Source organism: Setaria viridis, chromosome 6, assembly GCF_005286985.2.
Source record: "Setaria viridis chromosome 6, Setaria_viridis_v4.0, whole genome shotgun sequence".
Taxonomy (NCBI): Eukaryota; Viridiplantae; Streptophyta; class Magnoliopsida; order Poales; family Poaceae; genus Setaria; species Setaria viridis.
Window position 1 is genome coordinate 28,871,593 of NC_048268.2, and position 15,318 is coordinate 28,886,910.

Sequence of the window (15,318 nt, forward strand, 5' to 3'; positions counted from 1 at the left end):
TTGACATTGGTGATCATGTGTATCTTTGAGTTTCCCCAACCAAAGGAGTGCAACGGTTTGGAGTAAAAGGGAAATTGGCTCCCCGTTACATTGGCCCATATGAAGTTATGGAAATTTGTGGACCCGTGGCCTATCGGATCCAACTCCCAGAACAGCTATCGGCCATATACGATGTTATCCATGTGTCTCAGCTGAAGAAATGTGTCCAAGTCCCAACCGAGATCTTAGAACAGGAGCAGCTTCAAATTGAGCCTAACCTAACCTATGCAGAGTATCCGGCCAAGGTCCTTGACTAGAAGGAGAGGCATACCTGACGCCAAGTGATCAAAATGTACAAGATCCTCTGGAGGAACCACACGGAGGATGAAGCAACGTGGGAAACAGAAGGGTACTTGAACAAGCACTTCCCCGGTTTTCTTTCCAGCCAAGGAGGTAATAGCTACACACCCCCACCGGTTACTTCTACATCCGAATCTCGGGACGAGATTCTTCTTAAGGGGGGTAGGCTGTAACGGCCTCGGATGAAAATCCTTCGCGTCAATCTTAATCCGAGTCCCTGATCACCTGTCTCAGTTTTTCCAAGCCTAAGTGTTCAACCTCCAGATCTTTCGACCCTTCGATCCGACCCCTCGCCGTGGTCCCCCCAGTTCCAACCCCGCCAACCCCCAACCCACCGTCGGATCTTTCTAAGTCATCCCACAACGTCGCCCTTCAGTTCGAGCCGTGGACCACCAGGACTGACCGGTGGACCCACGAGATCTTTCTCTCAGATCTCCAGTGACAGGCGCATTCGAGTTGCATGCCCGCTTCAGAGTTCCCCAGCCGCATAGCTCAACTCCTCTGACGCCCGCCGCTCCGCCTCGTCGCCGGCCACGACCGGATGGATTCTCGCGCCCCCTTCCCCAATCGCGATGGAAGCTCCTCTGCTACTCTTTCTGCAGCACCTCGCCGCCCACGCCCATCATCACATCGCCAGATCCCGGCTGCAGAGCCCGATGCCGCCCGTCTTTTCCGTCACCTCGCCACAGTCGCGCCACCCCGGTCCTCGCTACGCGACGATTCCTCCTCTGCCAACCCAGACCGCGGCAGCGACAGCTCCTTTTCCGCCTTGTCAGAAGCTCCGCCCCGACAATCTGTTGCTCCACGCTCGCCCGCGCGACCGCAGCCGCCTGTCTTCTCACCTGTGCGCTCTCGTTTCTAGCGCCGTTTTCCCGGTCACTTCCATCAGATCCACCGCACGACGACGCCCACCTCCGCCAAATCTCAACCACCGGCAAACCCGCGCCTGCGCCGCCCTGACGTCGGTGCCCAATGACCGCCGGTGTCATCCCCGAAGTCCTGCTCCACCGCCCTCATCGCTCAATCGCCACCCCGGCAGAGCACTCCATCGTTTCTTCCCCGGCCTTCGCGCCTCTCCCCCTTCCCTCTTCCGCGCAGCTATAAAATGGGATGCCGGAGTCCCGCCGGAGTTCCCCTTTGCCATCGCCGCCCTCTCTCTTGCTCCCTGTTCGTGCTCACAACGCCACCACCACAATCTGAGGAAGTCTCCTCTCCGCTCAAACACCACCTTTCCCCAATCCACCAGCCACTGCTTTCAGTGCTGCCCAAGAGTTTGCTTGTGATCCACAAGAAACACCGCTGGAACACCACCGGACATCCTCGCCGCTGTCCCAAGCCCTTAGTCCTTCCGCCCAAGCCTTTTCTGTAAGACGAAGGTAGGCTGCCGACCCTTGTTAACCTCGTCCGACCCCTCCTATCCGCCCGGCCCCGGTTCCGTCTCGCCCGACCCTGTCTGTTCCGCTGACCCTTCTCCGCCTCGCCCGAGGGCTCGGCTGTATCTTTTTCCTTGAACCGAGGGTGTATGTGTAAAACTTGGGAACTTTTCAGCGTTGAGTCTGAGGATCCCTAACACATCTATTCCTCTAGATTAAGGGTCAGATCGTAAGTTCCTCCCTATCCGACCCTTACATCTTGATCTCCATCAACTCCATCGAACCTCCCTACCCTCCTGTAACTTGCCGCAAGTTTCTGGGCTCAAACTTGCAAGTGTTGCTATTGAAATAACCGTCTAAATGCTAACCCATGCATTGCATTTGTGTAGAGCTACGTTTCGCTGACGGCTTCTACGAGCTGCACCCGGCGCCACAAGACGAAGGTGTAGCTGAGCTCTTGCCTCCAGAAGCCGAAGCCGCCCAAGCAGAAGAACAGTTTCCCTCCTCCTTGCTTGAAGGCAAGCCCCGGATGCATGAATCCCCTATGTTTTACCAAACTTGCGCATGCCTTCTTTAACATGCTTGTGCATTTACGTATAGGAATTGTTTGGAACCATAGATGCATAACCTAGCTCCCTTGATCTGAACAATAGCTGTTGGACCGAGTAGATGCTTGCTTAAATAGGAAACGGTAAAAGCCGAGTGATGTCCTGTCACTCGCGAGCTGTAGGAGTTGGCTGTTTCCTCTTCTGTTACAACTATAAGGATGATGGACGGGGCAGGGTTTTGGGTAACTCTTTGGTGGTCGGTTGATCGCCCCGTCTGTCTATGAAACATGCTAAGACCCGACAGTGGTGGTGTTCGTGATCAAGTGCTTGAAAGTACTAATCTCATACCTAGTAGTGGATGGGGAAGCCTAGTACCTGATTGAACTAGGGCATGGCTTATACCCCTGCTGTCCCTGGAATGAGGTTCCCATGGTGCATCATGTGGGTGCAAGTGCGGTCACAGTACGGCAGAGGCCGGGACTGTGGAGCATTGCATGCCAAGGGAAGTTTGGACCTGACACGCGCCTGGGAATTGATGGGGACGGCCGACACAGGAAGCGACCCTTGTGGTGCGCGGATGTCGTGAGATTAGGTTCGCCATGCATGGTTAAGAAACTCGAATCGATTCGTCTGCCTCTCACAGTTTGAGACTGCTTGATCGCTATGTCACCCTGAGTAAATAAGGAATCTGATGATGATATGGTTTTGTGGATAATGTACATACCTTTGGTTGATTCTATGTTTGTTTAGAATAGGTTGCAAACTTAGATCGGATAATGAACTTAGAACCGGAGCTAAAACTTGAAAGTAGGGATACACCTAGCGCTTTTGGCAAACAAACCCCTCAGCCAAAACGCCTTGCATGTCTAGAAGAGGTAGTCTAGAGCGCTCCCTGTCGGTTAAGTCTTGTTGAGCTTAGTAGCTCAGCCTTGTTGTGGCTCTTCTTTTTCAGGTGAAGTTGCTGCCCCTGATCCTCCTTCTGCTGGCACTTGGCCGCCCCAACTCCCTCCGGGTTGGACGGTTGAGTGGGATCCCTCCTCGGACGGCGAGGAGAGGGATTGTTGATGTCCCGGTTGGCCTCACCAGGGATGTCCGACCTTGACGAGTTAGCTTCCGCTAGTGGTTTTACCCCTTTTGTGGTTTTTCTTCTGATCTTGTAAACTCTGATGTTGTTTTATAACCAAGCTAAATAGTTAATTCGTTAACTCGGTGGACTTGTTGTATTCTCTGGAACTGCTCACCTTCGTGTGGGTTTGCTATTCGGTCCTGTTCAAGTGGTTAAATCAGATGAAATCCGACGGCACTTCATGTTTACTTGGTTTAGGCGTGAGTGTCGCGTATTATGCAACTGAATCATGTTTAATCAAGCAAATCCGAAGTGGATCTACCACAGTCTTGCTGCTCCTTCGCCTCGTCAGGTTCTGCCTGCGGGCTGTACCCCCTTCGCCGGCCTGATGGCCAGCTGCTTCCCTGGAGCGGCATCGCCAGCTGATGCCGGTTTGGTGCTGCCTGTGGGCAGCCGCCGCCTGCGCGTCGGTGGACTTGGTGCCGCCTAAGGGCGGGCACCTCCAGCCATGGCCGCCTGATGGCGTCCTTCGCGAGCCTGAGCCACTGGCGGATGGCCCTCCACCGATCTTAGCCACCTGCGGGTGGCCGCCGCCGTCTCAAATCGCACTGCCTGCGGGCAGGCGCCGCCGGTAGAGCCGCCTGCGGGCAGGTACCTCCGGCTCGTAGATCCGCCTGCGGGCGGGTCTCGCCAGTTGGGGCCGTCGGCGGGTGGCCGCTGGTGAGTGTTGCCTCCTCGATCTATTTCTCCTTCTTCTTCATCCTGATGCCCCCCAGGTTCGCTGGCTTACGCTGGCCGCCGGCCGTTGGCCGGCCTGTCAGTTATTGGAAGAGAGGCCCAACGCTGCTCGGCTCCATGTACCGCGCCCTATCCCTGGGTGGCGGTTCATGGCCGTGTTGCGGCCACGGTTGTCCGGTGCAGCGGGTGCTACTGCATCCTTGGTCGCAGAGGAGGCAGAGATTGGGGCATCATCTTCCTTGAAGAATGGTGCCCCCCCCCCCCCCCGTCGAGCCGCCATTGTCCCAATCACGAAGCTTGGGTGCGTCGCCTGGTGACTGCCGATGGCGGTTGGGCCGGCCTGAGGGCCAAAACCGGCGATGCCGGTCTCTGCCCTTGGTGCGTTAGCGTCAGGGATAACCCCAATGCCTTCTATTCCAGTTCCAGGGCAATGAATGCGGACTATCATCGGACGGTGAGTCTATTCCTGTTGTGGGGTCGGCGTTGGAAGCCTAAGCACTGGCGTTGCTGTGTGAGTGCGCTCTGATGAGGCACTTTCATTGCTTGTGGTCTTGTTTGATTGTGCAGGAATAGAAGGACCAAGACGATGGCCTGGACTGTGTGGATGACCACGATGACCACGGCATCCTGTAGGACGGCGTGTGGAGGACTCTTGCCGGTGGCCGCGAAGAGGAAGAACAAGGAAACCATCCTCAAGTGCATAGAAGCGAAGAACTTCATCCATGGTGTTTACCTTGTGATGTCGAGGCCTTCGTGCCTCTGTTCTTTCCTTTCTTGCGTGCGTGTGTGTTGCCCAGTAGAGGCTAACAGTGCTGATAACGTGTTAGAGAATGAAGAACTCTCGTAGGGAGTGGAAGGATGAAAATGATTCTCTTCTATATTGATTATTGAGTCATTGTTACATTTATGCAGGATGAAGGGGTGTGAAGGCCCTTACGAAGGGGTGTGGCCCTTTCGTGAAGGGGTGTGGCCCCTTCGGAGTAATTACATAATTATCTCTTAATTACATTCTTAAGTAATTGATCACTTGATTAGTGATTCGTAACATAAGGCAAGTGCATGCATGGCGATGCTAGGCAACAAAAGGATATGCCACACCCATTTTTTTTTAGCACTTATTTTTCTTTTCTCCTATCATAATTCCAAATGGACAATAATGTTGTATTTTTATTTAGTTAAATTCCATCCTTTGTGGATATTTATTATTACATTGTTTGTATCGATTAGCTTAAATGGATTTGATTATTTGTCTTTTTATATCAAAATATTTCTTTTTTTATTTTAAAATTTAGATATTAACTAATTATATTCTAAATGGGTTGTTTATTTAAGGGTTTTGATTCCCGATATCAAGGGCAATTGGAAAATTATTTTTTCATTATTTATAACATATATTTAGTCATTTATTAGTTGTATTTGGCATGTGCTCTTTATTTATAGCTCTATTACTTTCCAAACTATATAGACATCAGCTTCTAATTTTCTTGTTTTTAATTATTCAAATTTATGTATATTGACTAATTGTATTCAATATGAACTCTTTAGAGTCTATTAGATCATCATAAAATGCAACGGTCTATATTTTTCTTTTAACATTACTGTAATAAGATGATGATAATGATGCATCCCTGTCCAAGTTGTTTGACATCCAGTGAGAGAAGATGGAGAAATACTTTTCTGCTAGAAAACTGCAACCAAAGTTAATTGTATCGATTGCACTAACGGTCTGTTTATACATTGAGCGTGAGTATAAATATGTGTTAGAGTAGGTCATGGACCTGACCAGCGTAACCTTATTTTGTTCAAAACGGACATGTTTTATGATGTGAACTTCCCCTTTTTTTTACATGACCAGAAACGGATATGCAGTTTTATGATGTCAGCTTTCCTTTTTATTTAGACTTTTTTGCGCTTAAGTGGAATCATGCTTATGGGAGCAGGAGGCCCTTTTAGCTTACGAAAACAATAAATCCAAGTTTGATAAGAAATAACATTTAATTTAGTATGGATTTTTTAGAATAAGAAAAAAATAGTTTTATAGCTTGAAAGATTGTCACATTCGGAAAATATAATCGAAAGTTCACTGTTCCATGAAATAGCATCGAAAGAAAGAATGAAGTGTTATCTTAAACTACCGTTCTGTCGCATTTGCCATTAACGCCATCCGTTCATCCGTCCAAGCGCATGCTCGATGACTTCCTCCACCTCGGAACGGCCATGCAGCTTCCTCCAGGCACTTGACAGGCTGAGACGCCGCTGCTCTGCAGGCTGCAGCGACCCCGCGAGGCTGGCGTCCCCGGCCGCACATCCGCTTGTAGGTCGCGCTCGTCGTTCGCGGCCGCCGTGCGCTCTAGCTGGCAAGTGGCAAGGCCCCGGCTTCCGCGACACTCGTTCTTCTCTCTCTGGCGTCCAGTTAGCTTGGGGCTTCTTTCTCTAATCTGTCTCTTCCAGTGTTCTCCTACATGAGCAGTGTGAGTACGTGCAGCCATGGCGTGGTCGATGTGAGCATGCGCGGCATCGAACACCCTGGTGGTCTGTGGTAGATGTATTCTTGTGCCTGTATTATGGTGGATTTGAGGAAGCATGTGTGTTGGTGCAGAGAGCCAGAAGGGGAGCGCGGATGCAGAGGAGCTGGAGGTTGGCGATGGATTGCTAGTTGCTACTGCTTGGCTACTTGGCGTTTTGGTCAATGACTGCCCCATCTAGAGCTGCGCTCGTATTTGGCTGCGCCGGCGCCAGCGCCAAGCCGCAGAAGCAAGTCAAAGACTTCAAGGTCCACGCCGAGCTTGTTGGCGCCCATGCGCAGCATGGCGCACCTCCCCGTGGTCCCTTGGGTCAGATCGGAGCAGCGTCGCAAGGCTGGTTCCACGATGCTCGTGGCTGCGACGGCCGTGTAGAGCTTCGCCGCGGAGCCGTGTCGAGCTTCCAGCTCTGCAGGGGAGACCACGGCGTGGAGGGGACCTCAACGCGGGAGGAGGAGAAGATGTGGACGCCAGCAGCGGCCAGCCTCGCGGCCTCACCGTAGCGTGGCGCGGCCCGCGTCTTGACCAGGAGCTCGGCGAGCGCCCGGCGGAAGGTGCCATGGCCATTCGCAACGCCGAGGAAGTTGCCGAGCATGCTTTTGGAGTTTGGATGCACCGACGAACGACGTGAACGGTGAACGATGACAGAGTGGTAGTTCAGGTAACGTTTTCTCCTTCCAATCCAATGCTTTTACGGAACGATGATTTTTTAATGGTATTTTCTGAATATAACTATTTTTCAATATTATGGAATCAGTTTTTTCTTAGAATAATATAGACTGTTAGATCTACATAAAATTCAACAGTGGAAGTTCTTCTCTTTTTTCGATTAACGTGATAATTTCTAAACTCTCTCGACGAACATGGTGGCTTCTTTTAACACTATTGTATTAAGATAATAGATAGATTTTAGGCATATCTGTAGACCAAAATGGTTTACAATGTGATTCAGCTTCAGGATACTTGACTTGAACGCGAAAACAGAGATGACGGCTGTCAAGGCAAATAAAATGCCATATTTTTCTCTCTTTTTTTTCTTATTTTAATATACAGACTATAGCTGTACTCAAGCGTTGATCTACACAAGGTATGAAGGGTTACTTGCACAAGTAGCGGAATGCATACGATCTGCTCAAGTGGACTTTACAATTGGTCACAGACTCTTTTTGTGCAGGTATTGTGTATCATTATCAGCTGAGCTTCTTAGACTCCCTACCACTTTTAGTGAGATGTCAGAGACTCAGACACCGGTGTTGCTCATACATCTGTCCTACAAACCCATTATGTATAAGACTGACACGCAGTTCATAACCTTCTGCAGCAAGGTAGATACTAGATACATGAGCATTTCCTGATGGCTGCGATCAAGTTTAAGATGGTTACTTGACAGCTCAACCTGAAGGTTGATGCAGAGGTAACGGCCGATGCTTATAGTTTTCTTTTCACAGATGGTTTTCAGCCCCCCACTAAACAGATTCCGCGATCTCAGACATATATGCTGGAAAGGTAATATGCTCCATCAGAAATTAGAACCAGGAAAAAGTGTATTCACGGCGCTGCTCTTTTAGCTAGCAAGGGTGCTGACCTGATAGGTAAAGTTTCTGTCATTTCTCAACGATTTGTAGTTTCTGCCTTGATATGATGAAGCACCCCATGGCGTGTCCTGGCTCCATAAAGAATTCCTCTCTAAAACGACCGACCCGCTTGCTCATGATATATGTTAACGGGGAGTTCATCGGTGCTTGGCATCCCTTCATCAGTGCGCATCCCTTCAGCTCGTAACCCATCTTCAAAAAACAAGGAGCTCATTCCCGACAATGAATGACCCAGACACACGAATCGCAACACCTTCTTCTTCCCCATGTGCACAACAGCGAACCTTCTCTATTACATGAACGATCTTACCACGAGGGCGCTTACCTTTCAGCATTTTCCTTATTCTTGACAAGGTCCTAAATATGTCGCTTTGGCCGACATGTTCTTCCCCTAAGAAACTAGGAAGAAAAAGGAAAAAAAATGTCAGCTCAATTCAGTTTTCACAAGACAACAGGACATCGGCCTGCATATTATGCTCAAAACTAACAGGAAATAAATAGCAGTCAATGTTTCTTCAATTCACAGTTTAAGAGCCAATTGTCAAATATGCATAGTAGCAGCATAAACATTGGAAACATGTGCATCTTGGACAACTTGGAAGACCATTGATGTTCAGGTAATTTTGCTTACCAAATCAGTAACAGTGTCCAATACTATCATACCTGAAAACAGACTCTTCTCTATAGAATGTTTTCATGTAACGCCAGACATTATCCGAACCATAAAAGATCAGGTAGTAATGTACAGCAAGCATCTGGGATGAAGAAAACAATGCAAGTCAGTAGGTAACTAAATGTTACCGAAGTACGTTTTGCAATAAGAGACAACGTGATACCAGCAATACACATGAACTTTATCCAGAATTTCCCAAGCAATGAGAAAGAAAAACCGTAGGCAGTTCGTGAGTTTCACACACATGATCGCATGCATTTTGGTGATAATATGTTCGGAGCACAGAAAGTGTGCTACTAGTCCTGCCTAGTCCTGCAGTTCCTACGATTCTTTTGTTCATGAAAGAAGAATTTTTCTCTGTTTATATTTGATTCCTACTAATTCCTTAAGGCCAAAAAGTGTCAAATTCAATTACTCTTAGCTTTAAGATAAATGATGTAGCTAACTAGAAAAACCAGAAGAATAGGAGTACACACGCACAAGCTTCTCTAAGCTGCTGGATCGATCATGAGGCCTGGGTTGAAATTGCTGAGTTTTAAAATTCAGACAACTGAGGTGATCATTGACTAACAGAGTTACCAAGACTGTCATGATTGAGGAACATATCTAACATTAGATTCGTGTTATATGATAAATAGACCACAGAGAATTATACACTACAAAAAGGTCACAAGGAACTCACGTGTGCTATTTGCCATAATATTTCTGTCGGATCATGAACACTTTTAAAATAAGAGGGCAAGTCCACACCAGTTCTCCTGTATCTATCGATGAAGGGATGAGACAAAAGCTGCAAAATGTTTAAAATGTTAATGGGAAAATATAATGTTACAACAAGCAGAGTGCTGAATTTCATCTGCATTCAAAAGCTAGCCTATCACCACCATAATACACTGTTTATGTGTTATAGCTGAAACCATCCATGAGATATGAGCTGAAATACTCTCTCAAAATTTATGCTACATAAATTAGATTACTTGAAAGTTGAAACAAGATCTCACTATACCTGCTCACATGTTGGCCTTGCGTCAGCATCTTTTTGCAAGCAAGCACTGATGAAAGAGCAGAACTCCGGTGAATATACATATTTTGCTGGTGTTGGTGATGGATCATCCAATATCTGAAACACAGTAGGGTGACATCAAGAGTTAAAGATATGTCCAAGCTGAGGATCTCAGTGCTCATATGAATAGTATATCATAAACCAAACCAGTCTTAGTATATATTTAATTATGTATTCAAGTTATCAGTACAGAGAGGAGAACAAAAACTGACTGGAAGCCCCTGGCCACAAAACATTTTATCTGATCAGAAACTTGGAAACAGTCAAACAGACTAAAATACCATACGCCGAAACAGCTTGCGGGACTAAGATATAGAAAAGAGAGGAGACAATATATTTTATAATAAATTTGCTTGCTCAGTATCTCATATGATAATCACATATCAAACAGATAGTGAAAATACTGCAGTTCATCATAAAAAAATAGTCAGCAACTCAATAAAAATCACTTACAGATGGTGTCCACTGTTTGATTATCACCTCACCTGCAACATGAGATCGCTGAGGCCTCCATTTACACAATATGGAAATCTTCCGGTAGCACATTCTAATACTGTTAGCCCAAGGCTCCAGATATCAGCAGCATATGAGTAGTTCCTTATCCTCTCAGGAGACATGTATGTGACAGTGCCAACGAAGGTAGCACACTGGAAAAGTTTTACTAGACATGTGTATTGATTATTAAATACACACAAGTGATCAACTTAATATTTTTAGTATCTTAATATAATATAAGTCTATAAGCAATTTAAAAGAATGTTTCGTCACCAAGAAGTGGAATACCGTGCTCACTGAATCATGCAAGCCAGCTGTCACCCCAAAATCGGTAATTTTTACATCACCCTTGAGATTTACAAGCAAATTTGCTGGTTTTATATCTCTGTGCACTACATGCTTCACTTCATGCAAATAGCGCAGGGCCTAAAATACAGACAAAACAGCAGACACTTAAAGAACATACCAGTTCATAGTGGTTTGCTGTAAATAAATGGAACATTAACATTTGAAAGTAAAAAAATCCATACCGGCAATACTTTCACCAGCATATGTGCAAGAACTGGTTCTGGTATAAATTTCTTGACCCTGATGATATCTGCTAAAGAACCGCCATCCATATACTCAAGTGCAAAGTATATTGCTCCAGAATTAGGCTTGTAAAATGCTCCATGGAATTCAACCAAGCCTGGATAGCAACAGGCTTAATGTTCCCAACTCATTAAGGATCTGTTCTCTTTTGTCCTGTGAAAAATAAGAGAAGGATATTCTGAATTGAATTGGCTTGTACAGTTCTTTACTAAATATGACAAGAAAATGAACTCTTCAAACCAGATGCATTAGCTGATTACATCAACAGCAGCAAGAAGACAAAATGCAGAATATATAGCCTAACTTGGATGCTACGACACTGCATTGCAAGATACACTACAAAAGAAGAGTCTACTCTGGCCATCAGAAGTAATTTTGATAACCTGATAGCCATAATATTTGGTTTGCTGATTTTTCGATTGTGCTTGTACATTCCTGTTGCTTTTACTATCTATATGCTCTTCTTTTTTGTACAGTCAGGATCTTCGCTTATGTATATTTCTTCCGAAGAACACAACGATGACTTGATTCAAAGGATGGGCATAATGATGTGGTATTAAGGGAAGCATAAAAAATAGAATTCCTTGGTATAACTGATTCCATGCTCTTATGACCTAACAGAACACTACTAGAATCCTAACAATAGCCAACAGTGCTTAAACCGTTGGCCATCTATCTGTACTGTCGGAAAATTAAATTACCTAGGGTACACCGTCGGCCATTTCCCCTCGGCCATTCGTGGTCGGGCATTCGACCAATAGCCGAGCAGATGTCAGCCACTAATTTCCCAACGGTGAAAGCCCAACGGTCCACTCTCAGCCATTGATACCCACGCTAACAAGAAGTATGGACAGCCATTCCATTCCCTGACTGTTTTGGTACTCTTAGGCATTTGTTTTAACTTTTCAAAAAAAATAATTCTAATAGTTTTTCTTATTATACTTGTTTTCTTTGTTTTTTGTATTTGAGCAAATCTGTGGTATAATTGTACGTAGATGCCGTTCACTGCCGTATGAGTTGTATTCTGACACACTTCAAGATGCATAGAGAAATATTAATATAATACATATAGCTCTGGAATATGCGCCTCTGTTGCATTTGCTTAAGGCTGAAACCTTCATAACATGTACACGGTTTCTCATGTTCTGAGAAACGAAACAGCACATAGTTGGTACGTACATGTTCTCACATGCTACACAAAATCTACAGAAAAAAAAACCCTGCAACTCCATCTTTTCGGGTGCTCCTTTCACGAATTGTATAATGATTCGTACCTTCATGACATTCATTTGGGACAAGACTGATCTGGATCAGGAGAAAATTAAAATTAGATTCCAAATTGCCAGAGAGAAGTATTGGGAACAGAACTGTGTGGATAATTAAATTAAGAAGAGAACATTGAATTTTGTAATACCTTTCCGGAAGGTAGAAGATCAATTAACCAAATCTAATGCTATGTTATCAAAAGAAATGTATTCTGAAGACAAACGAAAGATGGTTAATTAGCTTAGATTAGAATAAAATAGTGCATATGGAATTTGGAGCCGATCTCACCTTTGATGAATCCACGATGTGAAGCTGATGCATTACGATCAGGAGGGCACAAGAGGATACACGCCGCTGCAATCAAGGTTGCGCAGCATCGCCACGGAGTGCGAGCCTGCGAGGGTTGCCAGATGCCTAGATGCATTCTCGCTGCCGGTGGCCGTCTGTTTTCCTGCAGCGATGGCTGCGGGAGGATCACCAAGGATGAGGTTCTGCGTGGAACGGCGGTAGGCTTCTCAGATTTGTTTTGATGCAGAGATGGCTTTGACGGACTGAGTTTTAGTCATTATGTACTGGTAACCACCGGTCCACCATCGGCTAAGCCTCGACCTTATCCTTTGAACGTGCGCAGGATGTGGAGCTTTGCTATACAATTACCGAGGGGAATTTAGGAACTGTCGGTCTGTTGAAACCTTTAGCCGATGGTGTCAATCTAAACCATCAGGCATTACAGTAACAGTTGGCAATTCTATTAAATAGCCGAAGGGATTTGGTTGCACTGTCAGGAACTACGAAACCATCGGGAAATAATATTCTTGCCAACGGGTAGTGGGCGAGTTCTACAAACTCTTGGCTAAAGTTAGGATTCTAGTAGTGGAAGAAACTAATTTGACACACTCTACTCTGATTCCTTTATCAATTTCCCTGTATGCGGTATGCCCTATAATGCAGCATTAATAAAGTTTGGTTACTATATATATTTTTTTCATCAAAATCTGCTTGATCCACGGTGATCCATATAACCTGTAACATTGCCATGTTATGGAGATTTCTAACACAGAAATGCAACAGCAGCACATAAGAACTAGGAGTAAAGAATATGGTCAATGTCTTATTTAGGAATTGGAAAAGCATGCAAAACCTGACCTTCTCAAAAACATTTATCTTCTTCAGAGCCATAATTCGATGAACTGGTATAAAAATAGCTCTATGGACAACACTGCTTGAACCACTATCAACAGAACCAAAAGTATGCATCTCGCGAGATGAGCATCGGTATGCCTTTTCAGAAGAACGCGCTTTGTCTTGTCCAGCCTTTCGTTTATGGAAGCCAAGCTCACTGATATTGTATTCGCCAGAAGATCGACTCAGTAAATTGACAGTTCCACCTTCCAAAACCTTCACAAGAGAAAATGCGAGGAAAAATAGTTAAATGGACAGTGGCTTCAATCTTCAGGATTTCAAACTTCAAAGAGCAGTAGGAACTGGAGTTGACCAGACTATTGTAGAAAAATACATTTGTAACTGCTCTACTTCTAATATGCTATATATGCTCATCCTTTTTTTTAAAAAAAAAGAGGAGGAGCACCAAAAGGAAAAAAAACAGAGAATACACCTACATGCTATTACAGAACTACAGATGCTTGTAAGCTTGTTACTTAGTTTATATGACTAGCCTGTTGAGATTGGACTCAAGTGGGGATTGAGTATATCAGATGAGTAAAAAACTATTACTACTCCTTTTTGTAGAGAGTAAATAACTGTTAAGGATATCAAAGCCTATGGCCCATGGGAATATCATATCTCTATATATGTAAAGAGTTCCTTTTCAGAGGAACTGAGGAAGGGTTTACTTACTTCGTCGGTCACCAACTCACCATCAGTACTACTCCTAACTCCTAAGGATGTCTTCCCACAAATCATTCCAAGGTAAGATGGTAAGAGCAAGGATTGGGTTCACATTAAGGCCAATGTAACCCCTGATCAAGCCACGATCCATTTTTTTTTTCTCACGGCAGACGTGCTTCGGTCGTCCGCCGCCTGTGCCCCCGCCGCGGCCCGCACGTCGTCAAGTCGCGGCCCGTCGCTGCCAAGTACGTCGCGGATTTGATCTGCTCATCGCGGCTCCGTCTCGTCAGATCGCCATCGCCCACGTTGCATAGCGACCCTCCACGGCGTCCGCGCAGCAGCCTGTTGCAGGCGGCAGGCCCATCGTCGTCACGCAATCTGTTGCGGGAACATCCTCCGCCCCGTCAAGGTTTCACGCCATCGTGTGGATTCATCCTCTCCTGCCTGTTGTACGTGAACAGAGGACTACTCTCTACTGTCGCATCGCATGGAGGAAAACAGAGGAGTCGCGTGGTCGTCCCCTCCTCTACTGCTATTTGGCTGCTAGGAAAAGTGCTCTGTTTGTCTGCAATTTCTGGTGGCGGTGACTGGTGAGAACAGAGAAGGTTGTCGTCACTCGTCAGTTTGCTACTCCGCCTGCCGGTGGTGATCAATTTCGCTACCTACCTGTGGTATTTTTCAGCTACTGGAGGTAATTGTTTCTCCTCCTACCCATCGCCATTTATCAGTGTCCATTGACCATTGCTATTGCTGTTCTACGAAATTGGTGATCAGAATTACAGAGAGTTTGCCTTTTTCTGTTAAAACCGTGCTAAGGGGTTATGGTCTTGCAGTCTTGCCGATCACTTACATATATCTGATAATCCACCAGTTGATATCAACGGGTGGTTTGCTGCAGTCAAGGCTCTGGATTGGATTGTTGGAAGGGTGATGAGTGCCAGTGTCACTAGTACGGATCCATCCTTGATCATGAGTCTCGACCCTCTCGAGCTCCACATGAGTCAACCAAGGAGATGTGAGTCTATTCACAGGGACGATATGCAGCATACTCTAATGCAAGGACTTTATGGGCCTATTCATACGTGGGCCTCGATAATGATACACTCCATACTTAACAATAACAGAGCCTACCCAAATTCCCATTTTACTGCTGACACCGGTAGCTGCAACAGGCCAACAGCAAAAGCCGCGGCGGCGCGAC

The 15,318-nt window shown here is 46.0% G+C and overlaps 1 pseudogene; it reads right to left on the reverse strand.

The window, feature by feature from the left end:
- Positions 1-7,950: 7,950 nt before the first annotated feature.
- Positions 7,951-13,526, reverse strand: LOC117861880 (mitogen-activated protein kinase kinase 3-like; annotated as a pseudogene).
- Positions 13,527-15,318: the final 1,792 nt, after the last annotated feature.